We start from the raw sequence: 15,599 nt of genomic DNA on the forward strand, positions 1-15,599 counted from the left end.
TTTAGAGAAACTTCCATCACTAATTTTTTGTCCTCACTACCTTCTCTTCCTTTTGTCCTTGAGCGGTGTGGAAAAGACTGTCCAGAGCAGTGGAACTGTTATCCTTCTATTCATATAGTCACATATGTCCACTCACGAGATTAAGGAATGTGTGTTAATTTTGGAAACTGACAATTCTGCAAGGCAAGCTGACAAGCAGGAGACTTAGAATGGGCTCCATCTATGTCTAAAAGTCTTGGAACTAGGAGAGGCTGTGCTTTAATTTGTATCCAAAGACTACCAAGCCCAAGACTCAGAAGGAACCAGTCTCAGAATAAGCTAGTGTCTTGCTCAAAGCTATAAGAACGAGTATACTGTCACTCAGTGGAGGGACAGCTGTTTCCTTTCATTCACAGCTTCACTGAATGGAGGAGGTCCACACTCATTATGAAGGCCACATGCTATCTTCAGTCTTCTAAACTGAAGTTAGATTCCCTTTGAAAGCATAGAAATGCCTTCTTGGGGCCACTTGGTTAAACAATCAACACATATACTGGTTAGATTTTTTTTCATTTTCTCAACTTGACATAAGCTAGTGTCTTTCATGAAGAGAAAGAGAGAGAGAGAGAGAGAGAGAGAGAGAGAGAGAGAGAGAGAGAGAGAGAGATCAAAATTGAAAAATTGGTTCCAACAAATTGGACTGTAGGCAAGTCCGTGGAGGCATTTTCTTGATAAATAATTGATGTTGGAGGGCCCAGCACACTTTGGGCTGGTATAACAAAACAAGCTGAGCAAGCCAATAAGCAACATCCTTCCTCCATAGTCTCTGCTTTAGTTCCTGTCTCTAGGTTCTTTAACCTCCTTACCCAACATGTGAAAGTCAAATCCAGTAATTTGGCAATAAAAAGACTTTGAGAATGTTAGTAGTCTGTGGAACTGACTCAGTTTGTAATGTGCCTGCTGCATAAGCATGAAAAACTATGTTGATATCCCTACCACTCACATGAAAAGCCAAGCAGGGTGGTGCATTCCAGATCCAGAGCTAGAGTTTCAAAAACAAAAGAGTCCCCAGAATATAGACAACCATTCTATCTGAATTGTAGAGCTGGAGGTAATTCTGTCTCAAAAAGTAAGGTAGAGATAGATGGAAGACAGCAGACATTGGCTTCTGACCCTCTGCTCACATGCACACAATGAGTCTGTGCACCCTAAAATACATATGTGCACATAAACATATGAAACAATGAGTAAAAGAAGGAAAGATGGCTGGAGTGGTGACTCAAACAGCAGAAGTATCTGCCTCCAAAGGCTAATAACGGGATTTCATTTCCATAGTAGAAGGAGAGAACTGATTCCTGAATTGTCCTTTACTACTGCACCTGAATCATTCGCATTTGTGCACCTCCAGGTAAGTAGACAGATAGACTGGCAGCAGATAGACAGATAGAAAGAGAGAATAAAAATTTTAAAATAGTAGTAATACCAGGTATTATTCTAACTGAAATATTAAAACAAATCTACATACTTTAATTTCCAAATGAAATTAAGATTGCTATGTTGAGGAGCATAGCTGAATCCTGCTTTCTGTCATCTATTTTCATTGTCATTTGTATTGATCCTCTTCATCATGTGAATGGATTTCTCTCTTCACTATACCTATTTCTGAAAGTAGTTTTAGAAAACATTTTATTATTTTGACAGCTTGACATTTATGTTCCAAGCAAACGTGTTAAGTTTTTCCAACCACTCGTTCTTAAATTCTTAGAGAAAATAAGCCTAGTTATTTGATAACACAGAAAGCAGAGAGAGGTCATCTTAAATCAATGCACACATTTGCAGATATACTTTATTCTGTGTCTGGCTTTGAAAGTGTTGGTAGAATGTTATTCTCTACATACAGTTGTATCAGGTTTTTATTTTTCTCATTACTGTACCTAAATACTTGTCAATCCTAAATATTCTGTGTATATACTATAGCTTTCAGTTGAGTGTTTGTATGGAACTCTGGAATGTGTGAAAAAGTAGGTCTCTGATTCTTGTGCCTTCTCTTGGAGCTCTTAATTTTTCTATTGACTTGTCTTGTCTAACTTCCATATGATGGTTTTTGTTTCATTTTCTATTTTATTGGTTATTTTTTGTTATTTCTTAGAAACCTGATCTGTTTTTAATAAGAGACAGTAATGGAGTGGATCTAGATGGGGAAGAGGTGGAGGGGAACTGGGAGGAGTAGAGGAGGGGAAACTGTATTTAGATTATATGGCAGGAGAAAAGAATCTATGTTTAATAAAAGAGGGAACATTTTTGCAATAGAGTTGACATTATCATGGCTAAACTTAAACAAATAACAGGGGAAAAGCATCAGTTGATATTGTAGTCACCAACACCAATGATAATAACTAACAGGACATATATTTTTAAAGGTTTAAAATGACATGCTCCTTGTTTATGCTATTTGACTAAAATTAATTTTCTGTTCTCAGAAAACTGCTCTTCTCTATTCAGAAACCAGATGTAATTCAAATATCTTTAAAAGATAATAAAGTTTTAATTGTATCTATTAAAAAATTAATGGGAGAATTTTAGCTCACAGTTTGAGGGTACAACTCATCATGGTGTCAAAGTCTTGGTGGCAAGAGCATGTGGTGGTTACTTGTGGGGCTGCGTAAAGATATCTTGGTTCTTGGCTTGGCATGGGCCTGGAACCCCAAAATTCCAAGGGAGAAACGGCAGGTGTTCGGCCACATCCCCAGAACCCAGGGTCCTGACACGAAGTCTAGTTTACATGGACCTACATTGTTCAGTCATCTAGGCCATTACAGCTCCTCCCATAGTGCATAGGTAGAGGGTATGACTACAGACCTCAGGACCTAGAGAGATTTGCATACTAATGAAGGCCAGAGGGTGGAGCAAATTAAGCATTCTTCCCCAGACCCTACCCCTTTCTCCCTCCCAATTTAACTGAGGTCTGCCCTGAGTTTCACGGAGGGGGAGGGGGTGGTACATCCAGATCTAGCTATCATACGCCATGAAAATAAACCCTTTTTGGAACCAAGGGCTTTCTCGTGTCACTGAGGCCTGCCATCAAAGTATCCAGACTTTGGAACTCCAGACCTTTCTCCTGTTTGTGGGACCTGCCACATGGAAAGTCTTCAGGACTCCTCTGTGGCTTTTTTCACACAGTTACTTAGATTGCATCCACTGTTGGTGTTCTCTAGAGTAACACAACTGATGGAGAGAATAGAGTGGCTTACAGGGTCTGGGCCAACTATTCCAACTATGATTGTCACCCAACAGAAAGTTTAAGAATCTATTAGTTGTTTGGTCCATGAATCTGTATGTCTCGGCTGGTCTTCAGTATTTAGCAAAATCCTGAAGAAGTAGGCTCCAATGACAGTGAAGGAATGAACCTTCCAATGATTGAGAGAATGCAAACAGGCAAAAAACAAGAGCTTCTTCTTTTCATGTCCTTTTTATGGGGTGCCATAAGAAGGTATTGCTCAGATTTAGGGTGTGTCTTTCCACTTCAAATGATCTACTCAAGGAAAATCCCTTACAGGTGTAGCCAGCACGAATTTTGCAATCAAGTTGACAACTAAGAGTAGCCATGACAGTCAGAGAGGAGAGAGAGAGAGAGAGAGAGAGAGAGAGAGAGAGAGAGAGAGAGAGGTAAAGGTCACTTATTTATTCAATCAATCCTAGATCCTAGTCTATGATATGATGCTGTCAAATTCAGGGTGAATTGTCCCCTTCTCAGTTAAAAAATTCTGGAAACACCCATAGACATATCCTTGATTGTGTTTCCTTGTGCTTTCTAAGTCCTATCATGTTGACTGTTAAGATTCACCATCATATCAGTACACTCATTCACAACAAATGCCTTAACTTTACTTTGATAGTAGTATTCACAAGCCCTACACATCATAATTTGAAGGAAGCTAGCTCACCCTAGCCCTCTGGCCCAATTATGACTGGAAGAAAAAAAAAGAAAGAGAGATTGTTGTCCATTCTCATGTGTCCCTTCCTAGTAAAAACCTATTGAAGCGAAAAAATTGCTGACTTGTGGCTTATCTGAAGAGAGTGAAATAAATCTGTTACAGTCTCTATGACAATTAATGACAAGTTCAAGTTCTTATTCTAAGTACTCCAGACTGTGTTCCTTTTCTTGTAAATAAATAGAGATTGGGTTCAGTTGTTGGACTCTCCCGAGCTGCTCTGGCTGTCTTGAACAAAAGGACTGTCAGTCAAATAGTCAATGGGTGGGTGGGGAAGCACCCTTATAGAAACAAGTGGTGAGGGAGGAGATAGAGGTTTTATGGAGGGGAAACTGGGAAGAGAGATAACATTTGAAATATAAATAATCAAAAGAATAAATAAATAAATAAATAAATAAATAAATGTCAATGGGATGACCTTAATGTCAACACTGACTGTCTGGAACACTCCAAGGAAGCTTTGAGACAACTAAGCAATCATTACAGCTGATTGTCTCAGTCCTAAAGGTATAGAGTCATTCAAGCATCTTGTAGAAGATTTTGTTTTTTTACTGTCATCAGTCTCAATGAACTCAATGTGATCTTGCAACTATTCTCATCTATGCCAAATAGGGGAAGTTCCCCCTTGTGGCCTAACCTGGGGACTACGTAATCGGCGCAAAACACATACTTCCATCTACATGTATTATGCTATGCTATGGTTGGTCCAAATAACCTTTCTTTGGCTACAGAAGCAAGTTACACAGGTTCACACAGTGAGTCAGCTGAAAGACATTTGTGTGTGTGTGTTAAGTAGTCACAGACCAAACTGATAAATGGCAAGGTGGCTAGCTGTTTAATGGCTAAAGAGTTGTGGTTTCACAGTTTGAAAAAGTTGCCAGAGCAAAAAGAAGTGTTGTAAGAGTAGAGAGATGTCAATAGACGGCAGAGAGCTGAGGCTGAAGAATAGAAGACTACACAGAGTTAAATAGTCAAATAAAATCTTAATCACTGGATGAGTTCCAGGGAGATATCCAGATCTTAAAGCTTGAGTCTCAAACCACTCAAGCTGAGAGATCTAACACTGTCTGAGTTTAGTACTGGAGGAATCCCAATCTCTAGTCTTATAAAAAAACTACCACACTGGCTGGTGTTACAGACTGAAGAATTCTGATGTGTAAGCCTGCCTGAGAGCTATAGTACCTGCTATACCCAAGTACTAGGGATTCATGACTTGCTAGGCCTTCACAAGAATTGTAACATTAGAAAGTGCTAACTTCTGCTTTTCCATCCACATGTCTGCTGCCAATATTCCTTGCTATTGAGTGCTAAGAGATACACAAACTGGCAGCAACAAGCCAAGAGTGTCATGCCTGCCCACAGTTTTTATCCAGGGAGAGGGAGAGGACACCTGCTAATTTACTGGTGGCAGAATTTTTTCAGATTCTTGCTGAAAATTCTACACTGGGTAATTCTAAGGATTGGTCTGTAGTGGGAGGGAAGCTGACAAACACAAGATTGAACACAACCAGGCACACATAGGAGCCACTGTGAAGAGGAAGTTGAAACCACAAGTAGGAGTGAGGTAAACAGTGTCAGTCAGAGGGCAAGGTGTCAGTTGAAACTGGAAAAGCCAAACAGGCATATGCAAACCACACACTCCAACACCTCCCCCTCACACACACACACTCACTCACAACCCATCTCAAATGTTGCTCAAGTTACACTTAGGAAAAAAAAATCAGTTGACTTAAAACGCTCTGATTCCCAAACCTTCCCAAGGGTGGAAGGATGGTGTTTAAACTTAAGTGTGAATCAGCGTCACTATGTGGTAATCTTTTACTTTCCCTGGATCATTTTATTCTATTTTATTTTATTTTATTTTATTTTATTTTATTTTATTTTGTCTTGTTTTGTTTTATTTTATTTCTTGTCCTCTCCTCTCCCTGGTATTTGCTCAGAGTCTCTCTTTTTAATCACAGACAGTTATAAGAAAACCTCACTAGTTGCTTATGTGAGTAACCTCTACTTTCTAGCAAAACAGCCTGACAGACAAGGTGCAGTGTTTTGGAGGTCTCTGAGAGCATTGACATTTAGGTGCTCAGATTATGTTTTCTGATGCTAAAACACTATGTACAAGTAGTTATTTCACTTCCTCTGAAGTATATTTTCTAATATGCCTTGTCTTCTGCTGTGTAGTTTTACTTTTAGATTTACCATTGAAATGCAGAAAGTAGCCCATCAATGTACTTGTGCACCTGGGTTTTCTCTGCTACTACATATGCTTATGAGCTGCAGAACTCCTCACCAATCAGGATGCACAGAAGAAGCAGAGGAAACTGCTTCCTTAGATTCAGAAAAGAATGGTCCCTAACATCCTGCCTATAACTAAGGAAAATGAAAAAATTGTCTTCATTTTTCATAGGCTCATGGTTTAGCTTTAACTTTTTGTTTTATGCATAGGAGGCAAACAAAGCACTCAAAAAGCAGCGAGTGCCCAGGTAACACATTAAAAAAGAATGAAAGGAAGAAAGAAAGAAAGAAAGAAAGAAAGAAAGAAAGAAAGAAAGAAAGAAATTTAGTTTCTCAAAAGCCATTCTTCAAGCTTTAGAAATGCTTAGATGCTCCTGACGGGTTTGAAATACAAAACACAGTAGAAAGAAATACAGGAAAGTCATTACAGTCATGACTTTACTATCAATCTGTGTGTATATAATTGCCTGTATTGGTTATTAAAGTATTAGATTACAGGTAGCAATACTTGGTAATGTTTAAATAAACAATGATTTTTTAACTGAAAACTTGATTTTATGTTTTTATTAGTATTACTATGGTTATCATTTTTTTTCACAGTTTTAATTAAAATATAGTATCACTGCCTTGCCCCTTCCTTTTTTTTTTCCCTCTCGCCACTGAGGCCCTCCATTTAACTCCTTCCCTACTCTCAAATTGGTAGCTGTTATTCATACAGGAAGAATAAGAGACAGACACTTGTGGCTGGTGATTAAATGGTTAAATAATGACTTTAAATGAGTCTTAAGATCTTGCTCTCAGCTGTGATAGGTATCACATCCACAGATTAGCAAAGAGAAGAACAATTGCCTTTCCTTATAAAACAACAGCCCTTCTGGGTTCCCAACCTCTTCAAGTTATGTTTGTTTCCATTAGCCAGAATTGTGTCATGTGATCCTTTCTACTTGTAAAGAAACCTTGGAAGCAGTTTGTCTTTACTTACTGTGGACACAATGACCAGCACAAAATATGAGTATGTTTTTAGCAGGTTAGAGAGAAAAGATGAATCTCAGGGAGTGAATTAAAACTATTCTCAGAGCATCAAGAGGAGAGGGCTCACCTCTGGCTCAAAAGCCATTCTTCAAGCTTCAGAAATGCTTGGACATTTGAACTTTTATGAAAATCCCTTTTATTACATTAACTCCAAGGAATCTGAAGGAGCTTAAGTGTTCTGGACTTGGGAAATGAAAATTGGTTACAGGACTAAAGTGGGTCAAGCATCTGCCCTCTACTGTTGCCATATTCATGAGTGAATGAATAACCAGTGTTAATAAAATAAAGATTGTGCTGAAGCATAGACTAGACACAGAGAGTGATCACAAAGTGACACTTAGGTATGAAAGCCAAACTGAGAGGAGACTGTAGCTTCTTCAGTGAGACTGCCATCAGTGCCTCTCAACTAGGTGTCCAAGGATTCAACAATGGCTGCGGGCCAAATGCTGAAATTGATTCTTTCTTCTACTTTATAGTTTAAAACATTTCAAAGCCATAGAACAAATTGTGAGAAGAAAATAGGATACTATAGTAATATCATATGTGGGGATTTATTAATATTTTGACATTTATTATTATCAGATCTGTTGAAAATATTTTAAGTATCATACATCATGACCCTTACATCCTGAAGTCATTACTCTGTGTGAGTGTGTGTGTGTTCCGTTTCTACCCTAGTTGTTCCCATGCCTTCTCAGCAGTCATCCCAGATTCATGAATGGATCTTACCTCTAACATATTGTCAGTGTCAAGCTTTTTTGGTATCACTGACTTTTTCAGACAATCGGTGTTTTACAAAATCCGACCTGCTTGCTTCTCAGTTCTTGGTTAGATTTGGTTATAGATGTTATTTTATTGATTATTTGATAGCCTCATACATATAAACACTGTATTTTGTATTTTGAGCCTTTCGATCATTCACTTCCCCTCCAACTCCTGCTAGGCTTCCCTTCCACCAGACCTTGTCAAAACTTCACTTCTACTTTTCATAAACCATTGAGTCTGACTAGTGTGTCTTTATGTCAATTCGTGTTGTACACTGGAGATTGAACAACCCACAAGGAACCACATTCCTGAAAAAAACTGACTCTTCTCTACCTTGGAAGACTCCAGCTGCAAAGGCTCCTCAACAGAGACAGGACTTTATGAGCTTCTCCCTATCCATCTGTGCTGATCTTTGATTGGCTTGATCTTTTGGGGGGCTTATACATTATACACTGTGAGCCCATGAGTGCAGTGGTCCTATAATGTCCTAAAGCCACTATTTTGCAGCACTTCTCCACCGCTCTAACACAATTTTTCCTCTTCAGGCAGTTTTAACAGAGTTATTGAGGATGTGATGATGTTAGGGATCTCATATATTTAACTTCTCAATATACATAATGCCAGTTTACCTCCTCAGTGGTGCCAACTTTGGAAACTCCTACAATGTAAACCTCTTCCTCTCTTGTACTTGTAAGCAATCTGTTGGGAAGATACTTTGAAGTGTTGCAAATATTTTATTTCCTGAGAAACCTTCGTCCATTGATAACCATTTTTCCTGGATCATCAATTATTAAGAAGGATGGTTGTAATGATTGCTAACTGAATACTTTCCTCTAATAAAATGTCCCCAGAAACCAAAACAAGGTGTACAGCGCTGAAATACAGTGCTTGCCTATAAAAGATAACACATTGTTCTTTAGGCATGCACAGTAAAGTAGTTAGGATAAGACCATAGTTAGTGCCTATTTCATCATTGTTTCCTTCCTCTCTCTTCTTTATTATCCCTTACTATCAATGCAGGTTCCCTTCAACCTAATAGTCAGAGTTGTGGCTGCACACAAGAAATATTTAAGATGCTTTAAAAACTGCTCATGTCTGAATTCCACCTGCAGAGATAAATTTTATGTAACTGCTCTAGGATGGGGTTAAACACTGAATCTTTCATTACTGCTTGGGTCATTTTCAAATTTATGTAGGATTGAACTGGTAGGAAACCAATGACCAGTTCAGTTTTCCAATTCTTAACATCATGTTACATTATAAACTTGAATCTGACACTATCTATCATGAAAACTGTCATGCTTATGTCATAACATAGACTATTTCCTCTGCTTAACCCCCATTCCTTCTGTTTTTGATCCTCCTTCTACCTCATCATCATTTGAGTTCAGTTATACATAAAATGTCACTCAATGTATCTTCCTTTCCTTACCTTGCCACTGTAGTTTAGGAGTCCCTGTGCACTCTTCCCTGGACACCACCTCACTGAATTCTTCTGGCAGTGTACAACAATCCTCAGCTCAGCTCATCTTATCTGGTGGAGTTATCCTAATGAATGCTTAAACAATGCATAGGAAAATGAATGACCAATGAGGAAACAAATGCACACAAATCATATTCTTTTGAGAAATACATTTAGTACAATTTTAGCAAGTGCTAAAATTTCACCACTCTTCCAACACCAGAAGCAGGCAATGAATGGCTGAACTTGGCTGATATAACAAGTACGTGAGTGACATATTCGTGCTTGGCCTACTTTATAATTTCATCCACTATCTTTAAAAAGTCCTGGCAATGTTTAGTTATGTTGTCTTTATACTTCAAGGGTTCATACAATGACATTGCATGGAACATAGCAGCTCTCTTTATCAGGCATAGCTCATTGCATTCTTGTACTTCCTCTTCTCTGATTTATAATGTAAGTACTTGTAGGAACCTTAGTGATAATGTTATTTAAGTTTCAAATTTTACTCAAGAAGATTCTGAAGACAGAAATTTAAGTGACTCACTTAAGTTTCTGCCTTTTGTTACTGTCAAATCCATGCATTATTTCCAATTTAATTAAAGAATTACCTTACTTTCCAAAATTTAATAACCCACTTGGTAAGGCTGTATGGCATAGCATCTCCATTGCTAAGTTTTCTCAATAGATGGATGAGCTTTCTGCAGAGCTAACAGCTCCCCCTGTCATCAGTGGAGACGAAATGCCATTAGCATTCCAGTCTTTGACTCTGAACACGTATGTCTTTCTATCTAACCCTGGAGTGAATTTTTATGGCTTCCCTAACCGAATCTCATATTTCTTCAGACAGTGGGAAGAGATTATCTTGAAAAGTAGATAAACAAAATGCATTGAGTGATTGAAACATGTTTTCTGTGGCAGCATTTGGCTGAGACAATGCTTCTGAAAGCACCATCTGCATTTTTGAAGATGACTTCTTTGACTATGCCTGAAACAACTTGATTTTGGGTGGGTTTCCAGTATTAATTTTACAATTGCTATCTCTGCCCTGGAGAAATAGACCCCCAGTCTTCTGGGCATTTAATTGGAAGCACTGTGTTCAGGAGCATCATGTTCTCTGAGAAGTATTTATTGTGGTGCTGTACTTTCTTGGGACTATAACTTTCAATCTTCTAAAGTGCAGCTTCCTTCAGAACTTTCAATTTTACAAGTTTTGAATTCCCCTTTATTGCCCCTTTTTTTCTTTTCTTTCTTACACAGATTTTTTTTTTTTTTTGCCACAAACAAAGGTGAAATGGCAGCATTTTTCATAGGAGACTGAGCTGGTGTACTTTTTTTTCTTTTTTTTTTTAATAGTAAGTGGAGAAGAAAAGAAACACAGAAAAGGGACATAAAACAAAGGCTGTAAAATTGACTTAAAGAATATATTTAATAGCAATCTGCTGCTCTTTCTGTAACCTATTTTATATTAAAGTTCTCATTCACGAAATAATCTGTTTGTGTGTTTGGCATACAAGCTTGTGTACGGTATGTATTTATGTTTCTCTACCTCTGTCTTTACCATGTATCATTTCTATTTCAGTATATTTCCATTTAAGTCTACTCCATTTAGTAAACCCATGTGGAATTAAAACCCACCTCCAATGCAGAATAAAGTTTGTGGTTCTAAATATATAAAAAAATAAAAACCAAAAACAGACCAGTGGTTTGTGTGTTAAACCACTCTAAGAGGGTCATACTCTAACTGGTTATAGTTATAATGCATTAAGTATAATTTTATTAAAAAAATTAGACATGCAAAAAAATGTAAAAGCCAAATGGCAGTGTCTATGAAGCCCTGTCTTCTGAGCATGGCAGGACCAGGGTGCTAATAAACTCCCAGCTGTGGTTGTCTGCGCAGAGATTGCATAAGACTGAGCCATTAAACAGTTATAGATGGGGAGGGGTTCATGGGACTACACCCAGGGAAACTAATGGCAATCCAGGCCTCCTGCAGGAATGGAAAGCATTATCTTCATCACTGGAGTTACTGGTGAGTTAGTTACTCATGCTTCAGTGGATAGTTTGACACAAATGCTATAGGAGAGACTCTAGTGAAAGCCGATAGCTTACAAAGCAAAAACAGAAACAAAACAAAAATGTGAAAGTGCAAAGGTTTTTGGCTGAAGGAAGATAGAGAGTTGGTGGTGTGGGAGGAAGTTAAGTGCCATTAGAGAAATGAATGTGACAAGACTCTGTATTATATACATGCATAAAGGTGTCCTCGAGTATAACAGAGTTTAAAAAATATTCAGCATGTCAAGCAGATCAGATCTCAGTAAAGACTGCTGCAATGGCCATTATCTCTACCTAATGCTAAAGATGAAGATGATTTTACAAAGTGATAACTCCTTTCTTCTCTACATGCCTCTCATCATTGCATTTCATGGCTAATCTTGAAATACTGATATAGCACTGTTCTCTGGGATATCTTAAGACATTAGATTGAAAATGGTTACAGAATCTCTGTGTAGACATGGCATGCCCTGATGTGGATAAATTGGCTGCATGCAGGCTTTCAACTGCTATGCTCCAGCCCCTCTACAAAAATCCTACCTTATTTCCCCAAGGTTAGAGGAAAGATGCTATTTCTTTGCTGTCACTGCCTCATGTGTATAGTATATTTACAATATATACTTTAGTGTTCATTATAGTTTTCTTTCTAAGCCTAGAAAATGATTCTACATTAAACAATATCATCTTTATTTTGATTCAACCTGCCTGTGATTATAGGACTGAAAATAAGAGCCAAGACTTGGATGTGACCTGACTTTGAATTCTAACTAAGCACCTTTATTTTATTGCCCAGTATCTACTTTCATGTTCCCTTCCTTTTTGTACCTCTTACCTCCTAAATTGGATTGGAATTTATTGTGGCTTTTAGCAGGTTATTCTTCCTAGAGATTTATAGGAGAAAGTACCCTTGAAAGGTCTAGCTTTGGATTCCCTCCAGCCCTGGGGCTTCTTTGTTACATGACTCATAACTGCGTATGACTCAGTTTCTTCACTGAAAGCTGGTGACAGCTGTACAGCTCATAGCATTGGACTTGCAAGAGAACTGAACAAATGATCTCTGTAACATTCTTAGCATCACTGTACTGGTCCAAGTATGGTATGCAATTTGAGGTTGTATTGACTTGTGATGAGATAAAGAGAAAATATTAAATATCTTTCATCAGGGATATCATTAAGCTTACCCTTCAACTAATCCTTTCTGTGAATGTCCAACAAATCCTTACAAATGTGTTTTTAAAGTACATCTAAATTATGTCAAGATCAACCATCAAAATCACAGATTTTCAAGAATTGTTTCTCTTTTGATCAGATTATATCTTTTTTCCTGATTCATTGCCATCTGTGTACAGGACCCCTTGCTGATTAGTAATTCACAGATAATGTTGTTCTTGCTCATGCTGATCTAAGAATAAGCACCCATCACTGTGCTGTTGTGTGGTTGATGAGCAGCTTTTTAATATAAGATCAATTCAAGGACAATGTAAGATCACCAGAATTCCTGAGGTAAAGTCTTGTTTTCAAGGTGTCATGCTAGTAGGAAAGTGTGGGGCAGTGAGCTACGAGAAAAGGCCGGATGGCTGGTAGAAGAGCTTTAGAACCCCGGCACCCTGGTTTGGATAAAACCACTGGATCGGAAGGTGATTCGAGATCTTCCTAGGCCTCTGGCTCTCTCAGCTTCAGCCCTCCACAGTCCCTCCCACAGAGAGGCCCATGGTCATTGAGTAGCACCATCATGCAGATGAGGCATTCCCAAGCTCTCACACCAAGCCAATAGGGGTTACCTGCTGCCAGACCTTAACCCACCTCAAAACTGTATATATGGGCAAAACTCAGAAGTAAAGGTGTGTGCGAGATTCTTCCTGTTGTCTGAGAGCTTCTGTCGCAGTCCCTCCCCTCTTCGACGGCCAGCTGGTGCCTCACGGGGCACTTCAAAGAGCTGTAACACTTTTCAAAGGGCTATAACACTCTTCCCCTCTCTGCCACTGAGACACTGAGACGCAGTTGGTGGCAGGGGCAACAGCAGACCCTTCCTGTCCACTCTCTATCCCTCCTGGACCGCCCGTGGGCAGAGGAAGCCAGGCAGCTGCCGTTCGCACCCTGTCCTCAGCCAGGTCAGAGATCCTCATGGGACCCGTCTGGAAGTGGACCCACAGGAAAGAGAGATACAGATAGCTATGTTATGATATAACCACTATTATGGTTAATGTATAAAAATAAACAGAACAATTAATAGTACCTGGAAGACCTAGAATAGAGGAGTAAAAGAAACTAATATTTGCCCATGGACTAAAAAGATGCTGAAGTTGACCCTGTATTGTACTATGGACTTTGGGAGGAAGCTTATTTTATACTATTTGCACAGTGGGGTCATATTGGGAAGACATAGGTTCATGGGACAAGAAGATAGTAGGGAGATAGCTTCCTCTGCCTCATGCCCAGAGAAGCAGCAGCTTCAACTTGGGGTAATTTGCAATGAAGATGTGGGAAGATAAGTCTAGGAGAAGGTAAAGAAAGTTAGAGGTGACTCCAGCCCAAGAGAAAGGCAACAAAGGGCGAGAAAACTAGAGTGATGAGGAAGCTCTATATTCACTGCACTGCAAAGTAATTGCAGGAAAAGAAACACAAAGGGGTTTGAATGCAGACTGGAGTGTAGGGACAAGGTTACAGAGAGTGTGTGTATGCTTAGTGGAAAAAGTTATTCAGTCCCAAGATTTCAAAGGAAGCAAAGACAAGTAGGTGTGTTAACCAATTTGGCCTTTGGGTACCAGATACTCTACTATGCTGATGGAGATTCGATTTGCATATCCCTGCAGAAGAATAAGCCAGTATTAATTTTTTAAGCCCTTTGCCTTAGCTAAATGTCAACACTGAGCACATAGCCTTCATCCTGAAGTTCGTTACAGAATTGTAATTGGTGAAGGAGGTCAAATTAAGCAGTACAGAGCTTAGTTATGGATTTTACAGTACTAGAGAAATGTAACTTGAAAATTACCCATAGGACCATAAAGAATATTACAGCCGTTTAAGACTTTACCATCAAGAATGATTTCTGCTGTCATCATTTTCCAGAAAGACAACTGTGTGAATTGATTAGTTTCTAGGAGAATTAGTTAGTTGCTCATTACACATTCTTGTCTTACTAACGAACATGCTCAGAGATGCATCTTTATGGAAACTAAGTAGGCCAGGCATCTTAATGATCTTAGAATAATTAGAGAATTTTACATTATGAGCCAGTGGGATACCTGCCTTTTCTGGTGAAGCTTTGCAGATATTTTTTTTTTCTTTCTATTCCCTCTCCTCTCTCTCATTAGTATCTGTTACCAAACAAAGGCTAACTCTGCAGAATATCATTATAAAATATTTTTTCAAACACTCATAATCTAGCTTATATAAACCATTATTAAATCTAAAATGATAGGAAAACAAAATTTGTTCACATGTGAGATAACTTAGTTCCATTCATGACTAGAGTCTTAAAAATAATTTCCAAATTTGTTTAAAAAAAAAACTAATCCAGAAAAAGTAAATGTTGTGTACAAGGGGACAATTCTGTTGGTAAACTGCTTACTTTTCCAGCCCAAGGATTTGAGTTTGATACTCAGAATCTATAGGCAAATCTGGGCATGGTGATACAGGCTTATAACCCCAGTCCTGGATAAACAGATCAAGAAACAGAAATATCCCTAAGACTTGCTAGTCAGCTCACCCAGCCTATTTGTGAAGACCAAGTCAGTGAAAGACTGCCTTAATAAAAAGAAAAAGAATAAGAGGATGGCATTTGATGATGGACACTGGAATTGCCCTCTGCTTCCATTTGTATACACATACATGTGCACCCACATAAACACAAACATACACAAACACACAAAGCCAAAATAAACTGGTAAATTTATCCATCTTCTTTTCTGCATCATTGATACACTGTCTATAATCTGTAATGCCATTCTCTCTTCTGTGCCTATGACTTCAGACTCTTTCTGAGCACTGAATTGCAAGCAGCAAGAATTTACATTTGACTTGGAGAGAAAGAGCGAGAGAGAGAGAGAGAGAGAGAGAGAGAGAGAGAGAGAGAGAGAGAG

The sequence above is a fragment of the Grammomys surdaster genome, unplaced genomic scaffold (genome assembly GCF_004785775.1).
Source record: "Grammomys surdaster isolate TR1022 unplaced genomic scaffold, NIH_TR_1.0 125580, whole genome shotgun sequence".
Lineage (NCBI taxonomy): Eukaryota > Metazoa > Chordata > Mammalia > Rodentia > Muridae > Grammomys > Grammomys surdaster.